Source organism: Lactuca saligna, chromosome 2, assembly GCF_052625555.1.
Source record: "Lactuca saligna cultivar CGN05327 chromosome 2, ASM5262555v1, whole genome shotgun sequence".
Taxonomy (NCBI): domain Eukaryota; kingdom Viridiplantae; phylum Streptophyta; class Magnoliopsida; order Asterales; family Asteraceae; genus Lactuca; species Lactuca saligna.
The window spans coordinates 105907042-105922532 of NC_136418.1; the positions used below are offsets into that span (position 1 = coordinate 105907042).

The window sequence follows — 15491 nt, forward strand, 5'->3', positions numbered from 1 at the left end:
GGTCTAGAATTCTGTAAAGTATCATCCCTTTAGTGGATCATGGAGTCTTTTTGCCTTAAGCCCTAGTTTATAGCATATTTTGCCTAGATCGCCTTCTCTACACGTAAAGTTTGCAACTTTACGTGGGGAAAAGGCTTGGGAAGGGTGGATCTACAGTTTGGAGTTCATGCATGACTCAAATGTCCTCTGCATGTAAAGAGATCTGAAGGGACTCGGCGAGTCCTTTGAGTGGACTCGGCGAGTAGCATGAAGTTGTGGAGAAACTCGACGAGTGGGATGAACAACTCGTCGAGTCATATGAAGATTGCCTTGTACTCGGCGAGTCGGTTCTTGGACTCGGCGAGTCAGATCGTGAAACCCCAAACCCTTCGAGTTGAGACTCGAATCAGTGAGTCGGGTGGAGACTCAGTGAGTTGGACAGGTCTGGACTCAGAAATCGGTAGACTCGGCGAGTCGAGTCGCGAATGGAAGGAATCTGTACATTATGAACTCGGCGAGTCAGTAGGGTGACTCGGCGAGTAGGGTTGACCTGAAAGGTTGACCTTGACCAGGACTTTGACTTGGACCAGGGTGGACTTGGTTGTCTTTCGGGGGTCAGTTAGACTCAGTGTTGCATTGATATTGGTAGTTCGGGGAGCAAGGGGAGCAGGAGTTCCGTGAGTTGTCGGGCAGCAACTAGTGAGATCATCAGCAAGTTCAGCCAGTACAGGTGAGTTTCCCTTTGTGTGAATGGGTCTAAGGCCACAATGTCGGCCCATGTAGTTATGAGTAGAAGACTCGGGGGTTAGCCCTAGGCACAGTATGCTAGTATTATTTTCAGGACGAGGTCCAGTAATAGCGGGCGGGTGCCCAAGGAATTGTTATATGATAGTTTATACTTGTTGTCTGTGTGATACATGTATGTGCCTGGTAGGGAGGTGAGTGTGGGCGAGGTCCCGTATCTCACCAATAGCAGAGTGTGGATGGGGTTCCATATCTCATTAGTAGCAGAATAGGGGCGAGAACCAAACTAGAACAGGAGTGAGAGTGGACTAGGCCCGTACCTCACTATCATTAGGAGCGTGGACGGGGTTCCATGACTCATCAGTAGCAGGACATGGGCGAGGCCCAAGGTAGGCAAGGCCTTAGGACAGAACCAGTTGCATGTGTTAGTTATGTGTTGTGAAATGTTTATGTGTTATTATTTGTTGGCGGGCGAGGCCCTGTGACAGGTGAGGCCTAAGTAAAACAGATTTGTATCCGAGCGGGGCTCAAAACCAGGCGGGGCCGTTGTAGCGGGCGAGGCCCGAGGTAGGGGGCGAGGCCCAAGATAGTGGGTGTGGCCCAGTATGTGGTTATGCATGGTATGTGGTAGGGTGGGGAAACTCACTAAGCTTCGTGCTTACGGTTTTCAAATTTGGTTTCAGGTACTTCCGGTAGCGAAGGGAAGAGCTCGGGGTGATCGCATGGCACACACCATAGATTAAACAGCCTGGGAATATTTACTCTATTAATGAACATGTGTTTTGAAAACTTATACTCATATTATGTTTTGGAATGATGACTTTACTTTAAGTAATGATTTATTAAAAGAAATGTTTGGTCCTAAATTTTGGGTCGTTACAGTTTCTGATGTCCTTGAGCATATAAATGGTGTCTTGATGGATTAAGCTCAACCATGCAAGGGTTGAAGGTTGTTTCATGAAGTTAGTATGACAAAATCCAAGATTTGACCTTTTAAATCCATGCAAGAGCATAAAGTTTACAACTTTATGGCTTAATATGCTCTAAGAAGCTTATATATGAAGTTGGACATTAGGTCTTAGTGAATTAAGACCTTAAAAGCAAGACTTGGCCCACTGGGACGTACGCCGGACGTACACAGGTGTACGTTGCGCGTACGCACTTGGGGTCTCGACAATGCGGAGATCTTGAGTATGCCGTGCGTACTGACGGTACTCTTAGCATACTCACCAGAGGAGATTTTGGGCTTTTAATCTCGGATCATTTTGGACTTAGGAATTTGGGCCCTTGTTGGGTCGCAAGCCTTTCTGTGCTGGGCCTTCTTGATCTTAGACCCATAGTAGGCATGGAAAATCTTTTAGGCATTGGGTTAGTTTGTATTTGGGCCTTAGTGTGTTAGGCCCAATAAGGCAAGGGTAAAGAAACCTTTTACCCATAAGTCAGGATTTAGGGTTTGGTCTCTCGGGTTGGGTTATTGGCCATATTTATAATTAGGGTTTTATTATTTGTGATTTAGTGAGAGGATTTCACATTTAGCAGCTCGAGTGTGATTTGATATCTTCAGTCTGATGTGAGTTTCCTTCACTTTACTCGTGGGTCGAAGGTACCAATGCCGACCCACTAGACTATGTTGGTAGGATGATAATTATCTTCGTGACAATTTCCTGTATTGCCTGCATATGCTTATTGTCTCTGTGTGACTTTTACTGATATGATTATGTGTTAGCTGTAAGGAGTGAAATAGACCCAATACTAGTTAAAAGAGACTAAAGGGGTTGAAATATACCCCGTATCGGTTGAAAGAGACCGAAAGGGTTGAAATATACCCAGTACCGGTTGAAAGAGACCGAAAGGGTTGAAATATACCCAGTATCGGTTAAAAGAGACCGAAAGGGTTGAAATAGACCCAATATTGCTTTGACTGTTATGTATGTACGGTATAAGGTATTTTTGGGGAGCTCACTAAGCTTTGTGCTTACAGTTTTCCGTTTGTGTTTCAGGTATTTCTAGTTCGAAAGGGAAGAGTCCATCTTGATCGCACAGTATCTGCCCATGTTTTCCACATTTACCTGATTTTGGGATTTGTACTCTGATCTTATTTTCATTATGATACTTTTTGGCTGTTTTGTCATGACTATTGGATGTTTGAAATGAAAATTTTTATCTGGAAATTTTGGTACGTTACATATAACAAGTTCTGTTATGGTCTTTATTTAAACAATAGATGTTTTGTACCTATTTTATAGGGACATGTTATAGTTGTAAATTTATGAATAAATCTAGATTCTCTTATCATTTAAATGAATGTTCACATTCATGTTCTTCAACGTTGTATTAAAGAATATTTTCTCATAATGTTAATTATGAAGTAAATCTATAAGCTTTCATTAAATTGATAGTTCTGATCATAACACCTAAATAATCAAATGATATTTGATTGAAACTTAGGTATGTCATAATCATCATGACTATATAAATGTGTAACACATATACCAACTTCAAAAGGATGGAATTTTTGAAGGCAAATGAGCTTTATTCATTTGATATATGTAAATCCTATTTATATAGGAAGATGATTCACAAGTATCTTTATCTATTAGTAGTTAAAGAACAAAAGACCCGACAAAGAATTATACATAAGTGATGTATGTAATCTTTTCAATGAATTAATAGATAAATACAAAGTATTACAAGTGCTTAATTATAACCTCTTCCTCTTTTCTTTTGAAGTTCGAGTTTGAAGATTTTGTGCTTACTTTGTTTATTCCTTTAGTGCTTAATTGTTTAAGAACTTAAAGGCTTAAAGAACAAAGTATTACAAGAAGGAACTAGCATTCCAAGTCTCCTACTCTTGATGGTGGGTACACATAGAGAAATTCTACTCTTGAATTTTTGCTATCCTCATCAACACCCCAAAACCAGTGGGATCAAATGCTTCAAAGGTTGACATTCTAAAACACTCTTTGGTTGTTTTTCTTTTTTATTTTATTTTATTTCATTCTAACCTCTATAAATAGATTATTGATGTTTTGGTTTTGTTATAACTAAAAATAAACTTGTTATTTTTAACGTTTCCGTTGACCGGTTTTTGTGAAAACAAACTTATATTTTGTATCAAAACCTATAAACATCTACATTCTATCACCTTCTTCGACCCTCGAGTTACAACGCCACTAAAACCCTTCAGATCTACACGGAAACTAAACCATCATCTCCGACGCATGGCTTAGACCACATGTTTGTTTTCGGAAAATGAAGAGCTCAGACCTCCGAAGGTGCTCCAGGCGACATGTAATAAATGGTGGTGACCGCCTCCGATCTTTTAACTCCTTTAGGTCCACTAGAAACCTCAATTGTTTTTTTTTTTTTTTGTGAGTTTTTTTTTTTTTTTTTTTTTTTTTTTTTGTGTTTTTTGTGTTTGAATTCAATTTGCAGGTTTTTTCTTGACAAAAACAAACCTCTCAACACATGTATTTCTACGATTTTATTTGGTTCTAAAAATGTAATGTGCTTCTGAATTTGAATTGGTTCTGAAAATGTAATGTGTTTCTGAATTTGATTTGGTTCTAAAGATGAAATGTGTTTACAGGGTTAAGATTATATGATTTAACGGGTTTCACGATTTTTGTTTCTACGATAGAGAAGGATGATGGATTTATGTTTCTTGACAAAAATTAAGACAACGTAAACATGTTTTTTTGGATGTGGGTTTGTTTGGAATTGAAACAAAAATGTAGATGAAAGAGAGAGGGTGATAGAGTATTTTATTTTTTTAATTGTTTTTAATCGTTGGTAATCAAACAAAAATGAAAAATTAAATAATAAGGGCAAAATCGTCTTTACAAAAAAGTTCAAACCAAATTGGACTAAACTCGCAAGAAAATTAAACTTTTGGATCACTTGTACTAGTCCAAATTTTTTTGCCAAAACATACGAGTTTTGACGTACCATGGGGGGACTATTCTTGTGATTTTAATACTAATTTTTGGAAGAGTTTATAAAATAATTTTGACTAAACTGCAAATTTGGTCCCTATGGTTAGCCAAAAAATATGGATGAAGTCCAAAATATTTTCAACTCGAACCACTAGTCCAAAATCAAATCTTTTTTGTGGTTACAGTACCTATCTAATATAAAAAACTAAAAGAGGAAACACCAAACACCCAACCCTACCCGCGAATATCCTCTCCTCCCTCCCCCCCCCCCCCCCTCTCTCTCTCTCATCCCGATGAAAACCCAGATCTACCTAATTTCACCATCACCCCTTTAGAATTCCAACACCAACACCACATTGCTCCATCTCCGCCATAGATCCACATGTAATCCATTGGAAAACACCTCCCACCGGTTGCGAGGTCTATGTATGGAGCTCCACCTGCAAACATCTTTCTTGTTTCTTCCAAAAATAGGGTGTTTTGGGTCTTGATGAATGACGATGACTAATAGAGTATTCTGCATCACTTCTTGAACTGGAATCTTCACCTTTGAGTTCCTTCATCATCTTCTTTAATCTCTTTCTGATGTTCAAACTTGCTTCACGATCTTCTACAAGAGCAATGAGATGTGTTTCTTGATGAGCTGCCATTTATTTGACAAATTATTGAGGTAATAAAAATCATCCCTTCTTTCACTCGACCAACTTCCTTTATAATATGGATTTATTGTAGGCGTAAGGATGTACTTCAATTATATAAAATCATGATTTAAAAATATTTTGGAAAAGATTGAAACTTCATTAGAGAAGGAAGGTGTTTTGAAGGGTTGGGATGCTTTTATTGTTGAAAGAAAAAAATTTAACATTTTGATACATGTTCTTTGAAATGAAATTATGCATCAGGTGGAGTGAGTAAGTCACTACCAGCAAGAAGGAAGGGGAGTGGTAAAGTGAAAAGAACACAAAAGAGAAAAAACCCGATTTTCTCCATTATAGAAAGGTTGGAGAGTGAGTTGAAAGTACAAGACTAAAAAATCACCCATTTCGGACCGCAATGAGAAGATAATTTCAATAAATTAGCCTCAAATAAAAGCTTCATACATGAAAATGAAGGTCCAATGGAACATCCTGTTTTTAAAATTATATGAGAAAGGAATACTTTGAAGAATTGAGATGGGTATGAATCAATTTCCGTTGTGTTGTTTGTATTTGTGTATGAGATGCAAGTATGGATAATATAAGTATGCATGTGTTTTTTAATTTTCAAGGAGGATAGAAAGATGACGATGATAGATGATGATGATGATGATGTGTGTGTGTGTGTATGAGAGAGAGAAGGTTAATCGAGGGGTTGGGTTGGGTTGGGGGTTTGATATAATTTTTATTTTTAAATTAAAAATATAGTAAAAGAAATATAAAAAGTATAAAAAACAAATTAAAAGGGTATAATAGTTTTTTGACAAAATTGCAAAAATGGTTCCTGTGGTATGCAAAATTTTGGGGTTTTAGTCCAAACCACGAGTTTTTTGGAACCATAGTCCTTTTGGAGTGGTTTCTATGTGGTTTTGGTCCCTGACTTAACTCCCGTTAAGTTGGAACTGTTAAGCCCCCTCACGTGCCTCACACATGAGGGTAATTTCATCATTTCATATGTCAGGGACCATTTTTGCATAAACGTTTTTTTGGATTAATTGACATTTACCCCTCATTTACTTTCCCCAACTCTCGTCAACTCCCCAACTCCCTCCTTCTTGCTTCTGCTCCATTGAACCTGCAAAAAACCCTCGTTGCTTATCCAAACAAGATAATCGACACTACACATATAAGGGCATACGTTTAATACGAAATGGTGTTCGTAATGTGGCATATCAGACCAAAACACGAAGTTGTTGATGTATCAATTGTATATGGTAAGCTGCTCTGTTTTCTTTAACTTTTATACTTTGCATTTTCTTATTGATTTAGAACAAAAAAATGCAAAATTTTAACTTTGTTAATATGTATAATTTTGATTTTTAGCTGGTGCACCCACATGGTTTAGTATTAAGCTTCATCACGGTGGGAAATTTACTAAATTACCTGATATAAAGTACATTGGAGGTGAAGTGCGTTATGTTGATTATCTGGACATTGATGAGTTTTCTGTGCATGAACTTGATTCCATAATGCTTGACCTAGGTTACCCAGACCCACGGAATTCAGAATTCGCTGATGAATCCCCAGTTATATACTACCATTTTAGGATACCCAATGGTGACTTTCAATTTGGTCTTAGAGCTTTAGGGAATGATCAGGATGTGATCAACCTTTCTAAATACATTGCACATAACAAGTTGATTGAGGTGTACACAGAGCATGGAAAGACAAATTCATTGACTTACTTCATGTCACCAAATGCAAAGGGTAAAGTTGTCATTGAGGAATTACCAGAAAATGATGATCAAGGGGCTGAAGTTGAGGGTCAAGTTCATGCAGATTCTCCAATGAAAAATGTGAACCATGGTAATGGTGAGCCTATTGGTGAGTTCATGTCTCTGATTCTTTTTGGGAGTAAGAATGATAGTTTCTCACCAGAGTATAGAAGGGGTAGGGTTGGGAATTCCAAAATAGGTGAAAGTTCTTGTAGCAAGAGGCTTAATTTAGATTATATTGATGAGGTTGTTCACATTTCAAAGGAAAAGAATGATGATCTGGATGGTTCAACTAATGTTCAGGAGGCAGCAACTTGTGTTCATATTGATGAGATGGATGGTGTTAGGGAGGCTGCAAATGTTGTTCAAGAGGCATCAACTTTTGATGAAGAAGGCTACAACACCCCCCTGTTAATAATGCTGATGAACAATTGAATGAGTTATTTGATAACCTTATGGAAAATTTGATTGGGAGTGATGATGATAATGCAGAGTATGAAGGGGATGGAGAATCTGAAGAGGGTAATCAAGAGTATGAAGAGGATGATGAATCTCAAGAAAGTGATCCAAATTTTGAAGAGTATGATGAATCTGAAAATGGTGATCCAGAGTATGAAGAAGATGAGAGACAAATAGAAGATGAAGATCATATGGATGACATAATGGATATTGACAACAATATACAGGATGTGGATGTGGACATGGGAGACTTCACTATCAATGTTGAAAGTGATGTGGAAGGTTCTTGTATAAATGTTGTTCATGGGCATGAACCTGAAGATATGGAAGTGATTAACAATGAGGAATTTGAATCTTTGGATGAAGGATCCGGCCAAGACAGAGAGAGAAGAGCTCTTATCAAGAATTTGAGAAAAGAAAAAAGGTGCAGTCCTGGGGTAGTACATAAACAATCTTTTTCAGTTGGAGATAAATTTAATAGTAAAAAAGAATTAAAGGAGGCAATTGATCTGCATGCACTAGAATCAAGAAGGAATCTTTTCTTTAAAAAAAATGACAATGTAAGGCTTAGGGCATAGTGTAGAGGTGTTGTACCTGTCACCAATAAAGGCCAAGTGGGTAGTCAAGCTACCACTTCAAAAAGAAAGGGTAAAGAATTAAAGACACAAAAAGTAACATGTGGTTGGTACATTCATGCATCTAGGTAAAATCCTGAATCCGACTGGTTTATAAGGACCTTAAACCTAACTCACACATGTTTGCAAACAAGGAAACTCAGGGCTTGTACTGCTTCTTTAATCAGCAAGAAAATCTTTGATCAAGTTGAGGCGAATCCAGATATACCTTTGAGAGCCATACAAGATCACTTTCAAAAGACCTACCAAGTGGGTGTTCGTATGGACAAGGTGTTCAGGGCAAAGGATAAGGCAAGAAAGCATATAACTGGTGACTACACAAAGCAGTATGAACTGTTGAGGGACTATGTTCTCGAACTTCAAGCCACCAACCCAGACACCACAGTGAAAATATATGTATGTTCTGAGCCTAACCCTGATTCCCCAACTAGGCAGTTTAGAAGAATTTATGTGTGCTTGGGTCCACTGAAAAAAGGGTTCAAGGCATGCCTTAGGGACTTATTAGGTTTTGATGGTGCCTTCATGAAAGGACCATTCCCTGGGCAAGTCCTTTCAGCAGTTGGTCTTGATTCCAATAATGGAATTTACCCATTAGCATATGGGATTGTTGAGTCTGAAAACACAGAAAGCTGGAAATGGTTTTTAAATAACCTTGGGGATGACTTGGACCTTGGAAGAAACTCAAATTTTACTTTCATAAGTGATAGGAAAAAGGTAAAGTTGGAAGTAGTTTTTATATATTTGGTCATTTAAAGTGTGGTTGTAAGTTAATTCTAATGATTGACAATTAACTTTTGCAGGGTTTACATACTGCAGTTGAGCAAATTTTTCCTAATGTTGAGCATAAATATTGTATCAGACATATTCATGACAATATGAGGAAAAGATGGAGGCAAACAGAGTACAGGGACCACTTATGGAGGTGTGCATCAGCTACTACCATTCCTGAGTTTGAACATTTGATGAAGGAGTTTAGTCAGTATGATAAGGAGGCATGTGAATGGTTGAAGCAAATTCCTCCTAAACATTGGGCAAGGAGTCATTTTTCAGGTAAATCTATATATTCCAATTTGGTCCTTATGTCTTTCACTTAGTGAACTGTTTTACTTGTATGTGAATTGTATTAAATGTTTTTTAATTGTAATTTACACACAGGAAGAGCAGTTTCTGATGTGTTGATATCAAACATGTGTGAAGCGTTTAATGGGAAGATAGAGAAAGGAAGGGATAAACCTGTCATTGGATGTTTAGAATTCATAAGGGAGTATCTAATGAAGAGGATATGCAATGTCATGAAGGAAATGAAAAAGGCTAAAGGTCCACTAACACCCACAGCAACAGACATCCTAGCTGCAAGAAAAACAGTTGCTTCACAATACATTGCTAGGTGGAACGGGGGAGACAAGTATCAAGTCACAGGAGCTTTGCAGGATCAACATGTGGTTGATGTTAGGAACAAAACATGCACTTGCAGAAAATGGGAATTAATTGGAATTCCATGCAGACATGCAATTGCAACTTTGAATGAGATGAGTAAAGACCCAGAGGCTGAGCTTGACATTTACAAATGGGTTCACAAGGTGTATTTTCTAGAGACATGGAAAAAGACTTATTCTTTTAAGGTGGAGCCAATTAAGGGTAGATCCATGTGGCCCAAAAGTGAATGTCCCACAAAGCTAATCCCTCCTCCACATCGCACTCAGGTGGGAAGGCCTAAGAAAAAGAGAAGACAAAGTGAGGGTGAAAGGTTAAGCAAAAAGCAGAAGGCAAGTCAAGGTGATGGAGTGAATGCTGCACAAGAAGAAGGTTCCCAAAAACCAGCAAATGATGGAGTGCAGAAGCTATCAAGGAAGCATATCAGTGTTACTTGTACCAAATGCAAGAACAAGGGACACAACTCTAGGACCTGTAAAGGGCAAGGTGGGAATCAATCCAAGAAGTAATGTGTCATGCATGCATGGAGTTTTCTGTGATTTTGGTTGGTTATGAAAACTTGGTTGTTATGTTTACAATATTTTGTTGAAAATTTTTGGTTGGTTGTTATGAAAACTTGGTTGTTATCTTAGGTATGGTAATGTGTCCCTTTTGGTAATGTTTAGAATCTTTGGTTGTTATGTTTAGAAACTTTGGTTGTTATATTACAAATCTTAATGAAATGTGTATTTTGGTTATGTACAATTGGTTCTAATATATATATTTTGGTAACACATTCATACCATTTCTATTCATATGTTAATTCTTATACATTCATACCATTTTGGTAAAACATTCATTACACTTGCATCATAAAATTATACATATATCATTATCATCATAAGTCACTATAAACTTGATCACATAAAATTACAACAAAATGACCAAAACACCCTTCAGAGTATACCCCTACACAAACCAAATATAAAAGAATACAATCACAAAGAAAAACCAACTTCCAAACATGTACATTTTCAGCTTCAAATTATCATCCTTCAATGCTCTGACATTTGCCACCAAAATGTTGTTCTCGCATATCAGTCCATTGCATTGATCCTGTAGCATGTTCATACCTCTAACCAACTTATTGCACCGTTCCTGCACTGAATTCAAATTTCTTAGCAGACCAGGTATGATGGCTTTAGACCTAGCACACATTGGGGGATCAAGCCACCCAATAAACCCACAAACGGAATCATTCGTATGGCATGCAAAAAATCTCCTTCCTGGATTCAAAGGGGTCCAAGACGTTTTCACCACAGCAACTTTTCCACAAAAACATAGCACCATTTTTGTTGTAGCAGAGCTCAAGAAGAAGAAGGGTAGAAGAAAAGAGACGTTGGGGAAGAAGATCGCATGAAGTGGGGGTATTTAAAAGGAATTAATCCAAAAAAACGTTTATGCAAAAATGGTCCCTGACATATGAAATAACGAAATTACCCTCACGTGTGAGGCACGTGAGGGGGCTTAACAGTTCCAACTTAACGGGAGTTAAGTCCAGGGACCAAAATCACATAGAAACCACTCCAAAAGGACTATGGTTCCAAAAAACTCGTGGTTTGGACTAAAACCCCAAAATTTTGCATACCACAGGGACCATTTTTGCAATTTACTCTAGTTTTTTCATGTTTAACAGGGATCATAACCAAAAAAAAAAAAAAACCGATTTTGGACCAGTGATGCAAGTTGAAATAATTTTGGACTTCATCCATATTTTTTGGCTAACCATAGGGACCAAATTTAGAGTTCTACCAATAATTTTTTTGGGACCATAATATAACAAAGATTAAAGTCTTTGGACTAAATATATCTCCGTTTGGTAGGTGACTGTTTATTGTTAATTGTTATACTTTTCTACCCGTCGATAATATTTTTTTTTAAGTTTGTTGTTAATTTAAAGATATTTCATATAGTCTCTTTTCAAAAAAATAGTATAAAACCTAAAAATACAATCTTTTATTACCCAAAAATGGTGGCCATCCAGCCATGTCGACACCCTTCTTAAGCATTCACAATGTTGTCATCAAATCCCCTCCTACCATCCTATTTACACATTTTGGCTTTCATCTCGTTATCTTTGTAGGCCACATTATAAAAAATGACCTCCCACCGACTATTAGGCTAAAGCCAAAAATTTGAAAAAGAAACGAAAATTAATGGAAAAGGGAATCACTTATCAGAATAATTATCTTTGTTGTTTTGTTCATATTTATATAACTTTTTTATTTTTTTATACATTTAACCATTTAACTTGTTATATATGTTCACATATTACCATTGTAACCGACCATAGCAAGTGATAATGGTAATATGTGAACACATTAACAAGTTAAATATTCAAATGTGTATAAAAAAAGTTGTCTTAACGTGAAAAAAACGAAAAGTTAATTACTCGGATAAGTCATTTTCCCCACTTTTAATAGCGATTTTATTTTTCATATTTGTTTGTATTATTTTCTTCAAATGTTATTTTTAAAATATCCATAATTTCCAAAATATTAATTAAATATTGATTAATTCTAAATTTTATTTTTTAATTAATAAATATGTTTTTGTTTTGTGAAATATTTTACATAGCTTCTTATAATTTTTATCTTTTATTTTTAAGCATATACAGTATTTTTAAAGTAAATAGTATCTAACAATAAAACTAAATAAATTAAATATATAACAATAAGTATGGAGGGTTTTTTTAAAAAAAAAAAAAAAAGTTTATATAATGTAAATGTTTTAAGTTATTATAACTTTTTAATACTTTTTAATTAGAAGTTTATAAAGTTTTAATTTTTTTAATATAATATTTTAAACTAGTATTTAACGAAAGTATTTTAAAATGTTACGAAAGAATATTAAATTGTCATACAAAATCTGTGAAACACCTTAAAAATGTTGTAAAAAAATTAAAAATAATTGTATTAAAATTATAAAAAAAAATTATATGAAAATATAAAATAAAAAAGTTAACAACTTGCAAGAAAAAGTTAAAACATTTATAAAATATTTGGTTTAAAAGCACTTGTATTAAAATTATATCAAAGTATAAAAAAATTTTAAAAAAATATAAGCAAAGTTTAAAACATTATATTAAAAAAATATATAGGAAAAAAATATCATAAAAATATTATAAGAAAGTATAGAAAATCTTAACAAAATTTATAAAAAAAATTATTCATATTTAGATAAAAAAAAAATTGTATATATTTTACGGTTTAATTTGTTAAATGGTAAAAAGAAAATTTACATAAAAATAACAAACCATTTTTCTTGGGAAAAAACAAAGTGAACTTGTGCTCTTATTCTTTAAAATAATGTTAACTCTTACAGGACCAAGAAGAAAATATAAGATATAAGAAATTCCTTAAACTCGACAGGAAGGACATGCATGGCATAGCTTCATCGTAGTGGAAACCGATAAAAATACTTTTAGAAAAACGACATTACTACACGTATCTTACAAAGAACAGGATCGATAAAACGAAGACTCAAATCACTCTGTTAAGATTTCTAAAAGTCCGAACATCGTCTATGAGCTCATCCATTGTCCGCCAGGATGATCCATCTTTCTCCATTGCCTCCGTCGCAGCTTTTCCAACCTCCATAACTTTCTTCCTCACCTCTTTCCCCCTTTCTCCTTCCATGAGCTCCTTCACCATCTTCTTCAACCCTTCAGACTTCACAAACCCTCTAACAGATCCATCGCACGTCTCCACCCTTAAACCGATCTTTATCTCCTCCACCACCATCCGCGCATTCAGGTGTTGGTCAGCCATCATCGGCCACGCTAGTATCGGAACCCCTGAACATATGCTCTCCATAACCGAGTTTAAACCACAGTGACTTAAAAACCCTTTTACACTCTCGTGCTTCAGAATCTCCCTTTGGTCCACCCATTCTCGTACGATAATCCCTCTTTCTCCCACTCTTTCTTCAAGCTCATCAACAACATGACTCATCACCTCGCTCTCGCACTTCCTCACCACCCACATGAAATTCACTCCGGAATCTTCCAAACCCTTGGATATGGCTTCCAGTTGTCGTGTTGATATCTCGACTTGAGTTCCGAATGCTATGTATAAAACGTAGCGTCCTTGAGATAGCTTCTCATCTAGCCATTCCACCCATTTGGGGTTTTGATCGTGATCTAGAACTGTTAATCCCGACTCAGCCAAACACAGTGGTCCGACGCACCAAGCTTTGAGGTTAGACTTTCGGTTCAGATAGTCAATAAACAGCGGCTCTAGCTCGTAGAAGCTGTTCATAATCAGTCCATAGCTATTCGCCATTGCTATCACAACCTCCATTAGCAAGTCCTGTTGAGGACCCGTGGGATCTGGCTGATTGAAAGGTTTGTCAAAGTCATTCCTAGTGACTTTGATCCATGGGAACCTTGTCACAGTGATTAAGTCATCATCGGACTCAGGTCCTGACAACAGCCGGTTTGCACCCACTTCTAGAGCCACGGCGGTTGAGTAGCCGGACATGCCAAAAAACGAGAGGCGAGGGATCCCTAATTTATTTGCAGATTCAAGTGTCCAGCTTAAAAACCCATCGGAAACGATGCAGGTGATAACTTGGGAGAGATTGTTGAGTGCTTGTTCAAAGTGTGGCTGCATGTGCTTCGTTGCTGTGACAAATTGCCAGAATACAGACATGGAAGGTAGCTTATCGGTGCTCTCTATACCTTGAGGTATTCCTTCAACATCGCTAGGAAATGGGAGGTCTATAACAGAGATTGAATCTGGTGCATGATGGTGGAGAAAGTGAGTGATGAAGGGTCGATTGGCTTTTGTGGTGAAAAGGGTGAGAGAAACGCCATGGCGTAGGAGAAGCTGGGCTAGGTGGAGCAATGGTATGGTGTGGCCTTTGGACATGAACGGAAACAATACAAAATGAGGGTGATGTGCCTCTGTGGAAGACATTTTCTTTTTGTGATGGTTTAATGAGGTTATTGGTCATAATTCGGTTTATATACATATAAATAGAATGGAAATAATAAATTATTGAGTTTCTAAAGAAGGTATTGGAAAGTGTGCATGATTATATGTGGTGATTATTTATGCCAGCAAATTGATAATAAGGGCAGTATTCATTAATAGGATTGTCTTGAGATGTGAAGCAAAATGAAATGTGGTTCAGATTTGTTCCAACATAACCGGCATAAACATCAGGGAAAACATTATTATAAGACGTACGGAGTTTTGGTAAAACGATTGGTTTCATGAAAATAGCATGGTAAAACCTCCACCTTAGTTAGCTCCACCTAAGAATTACCAAGCAAAAGAGAAGAGAAAGTGGTGCCATTTTTTCCTAACGTGCGGCGTACGTGTGTGAGAGAGTGACTCTTAGACGCTCGGGTATGGGCAACGCGGTAGCCGTGTTATATGACGTGACATACGCCCTTAACGGCGCCATGGCGCGGAACACCGCCCCAGGGTCGCGTTAAGGCGCGTTACGCCATGAGATGTTACCACGATAACGAGCCATAACGTGTAGAATTCGAACTTTTTTTGTTTTTTAGCCGTTGAAAAACGGTAATAATACCGTTGCATACGGTATAATTAATAAAAAAAAAAATTTACTTCTTCAATTAACTTTATATATATCATTTTACCTCTCTATCTCTATTTATCTATATCCATCTTTATTTCATTCAAAAAAAAAATACCCTCTATGGATCAAAACCCGAATACCCCTCCTCCGAAGACAAACACATCCACTCCATTAGGTTTTGCGGGATATGAGGGATACATAAACCTTCTAACCTCCCAAAACTCACCACAAATTCCATATTCCGGCAATTTTTTCAATCTCACCTCACCCCTACTATAATTCCCTACCTCGCCATTTATGCAACAA

At 36.9% G+C, this 15491-nt stretch overlaps 1 pseudogene; it reads right to left on the minus strand.

The window, feature by feature from the left end:
- Nucleotides 1-12989: 12989 nt before the first annotated feature.
- On the minus strand, nt 12990-14560 carry LOC145031289 (UDP-glycosyltransferase 90A1 pseudogene; annotated as a pseudogene).
- Nucleotides 14561-15491: the final 931 nt, after the last annotated feature.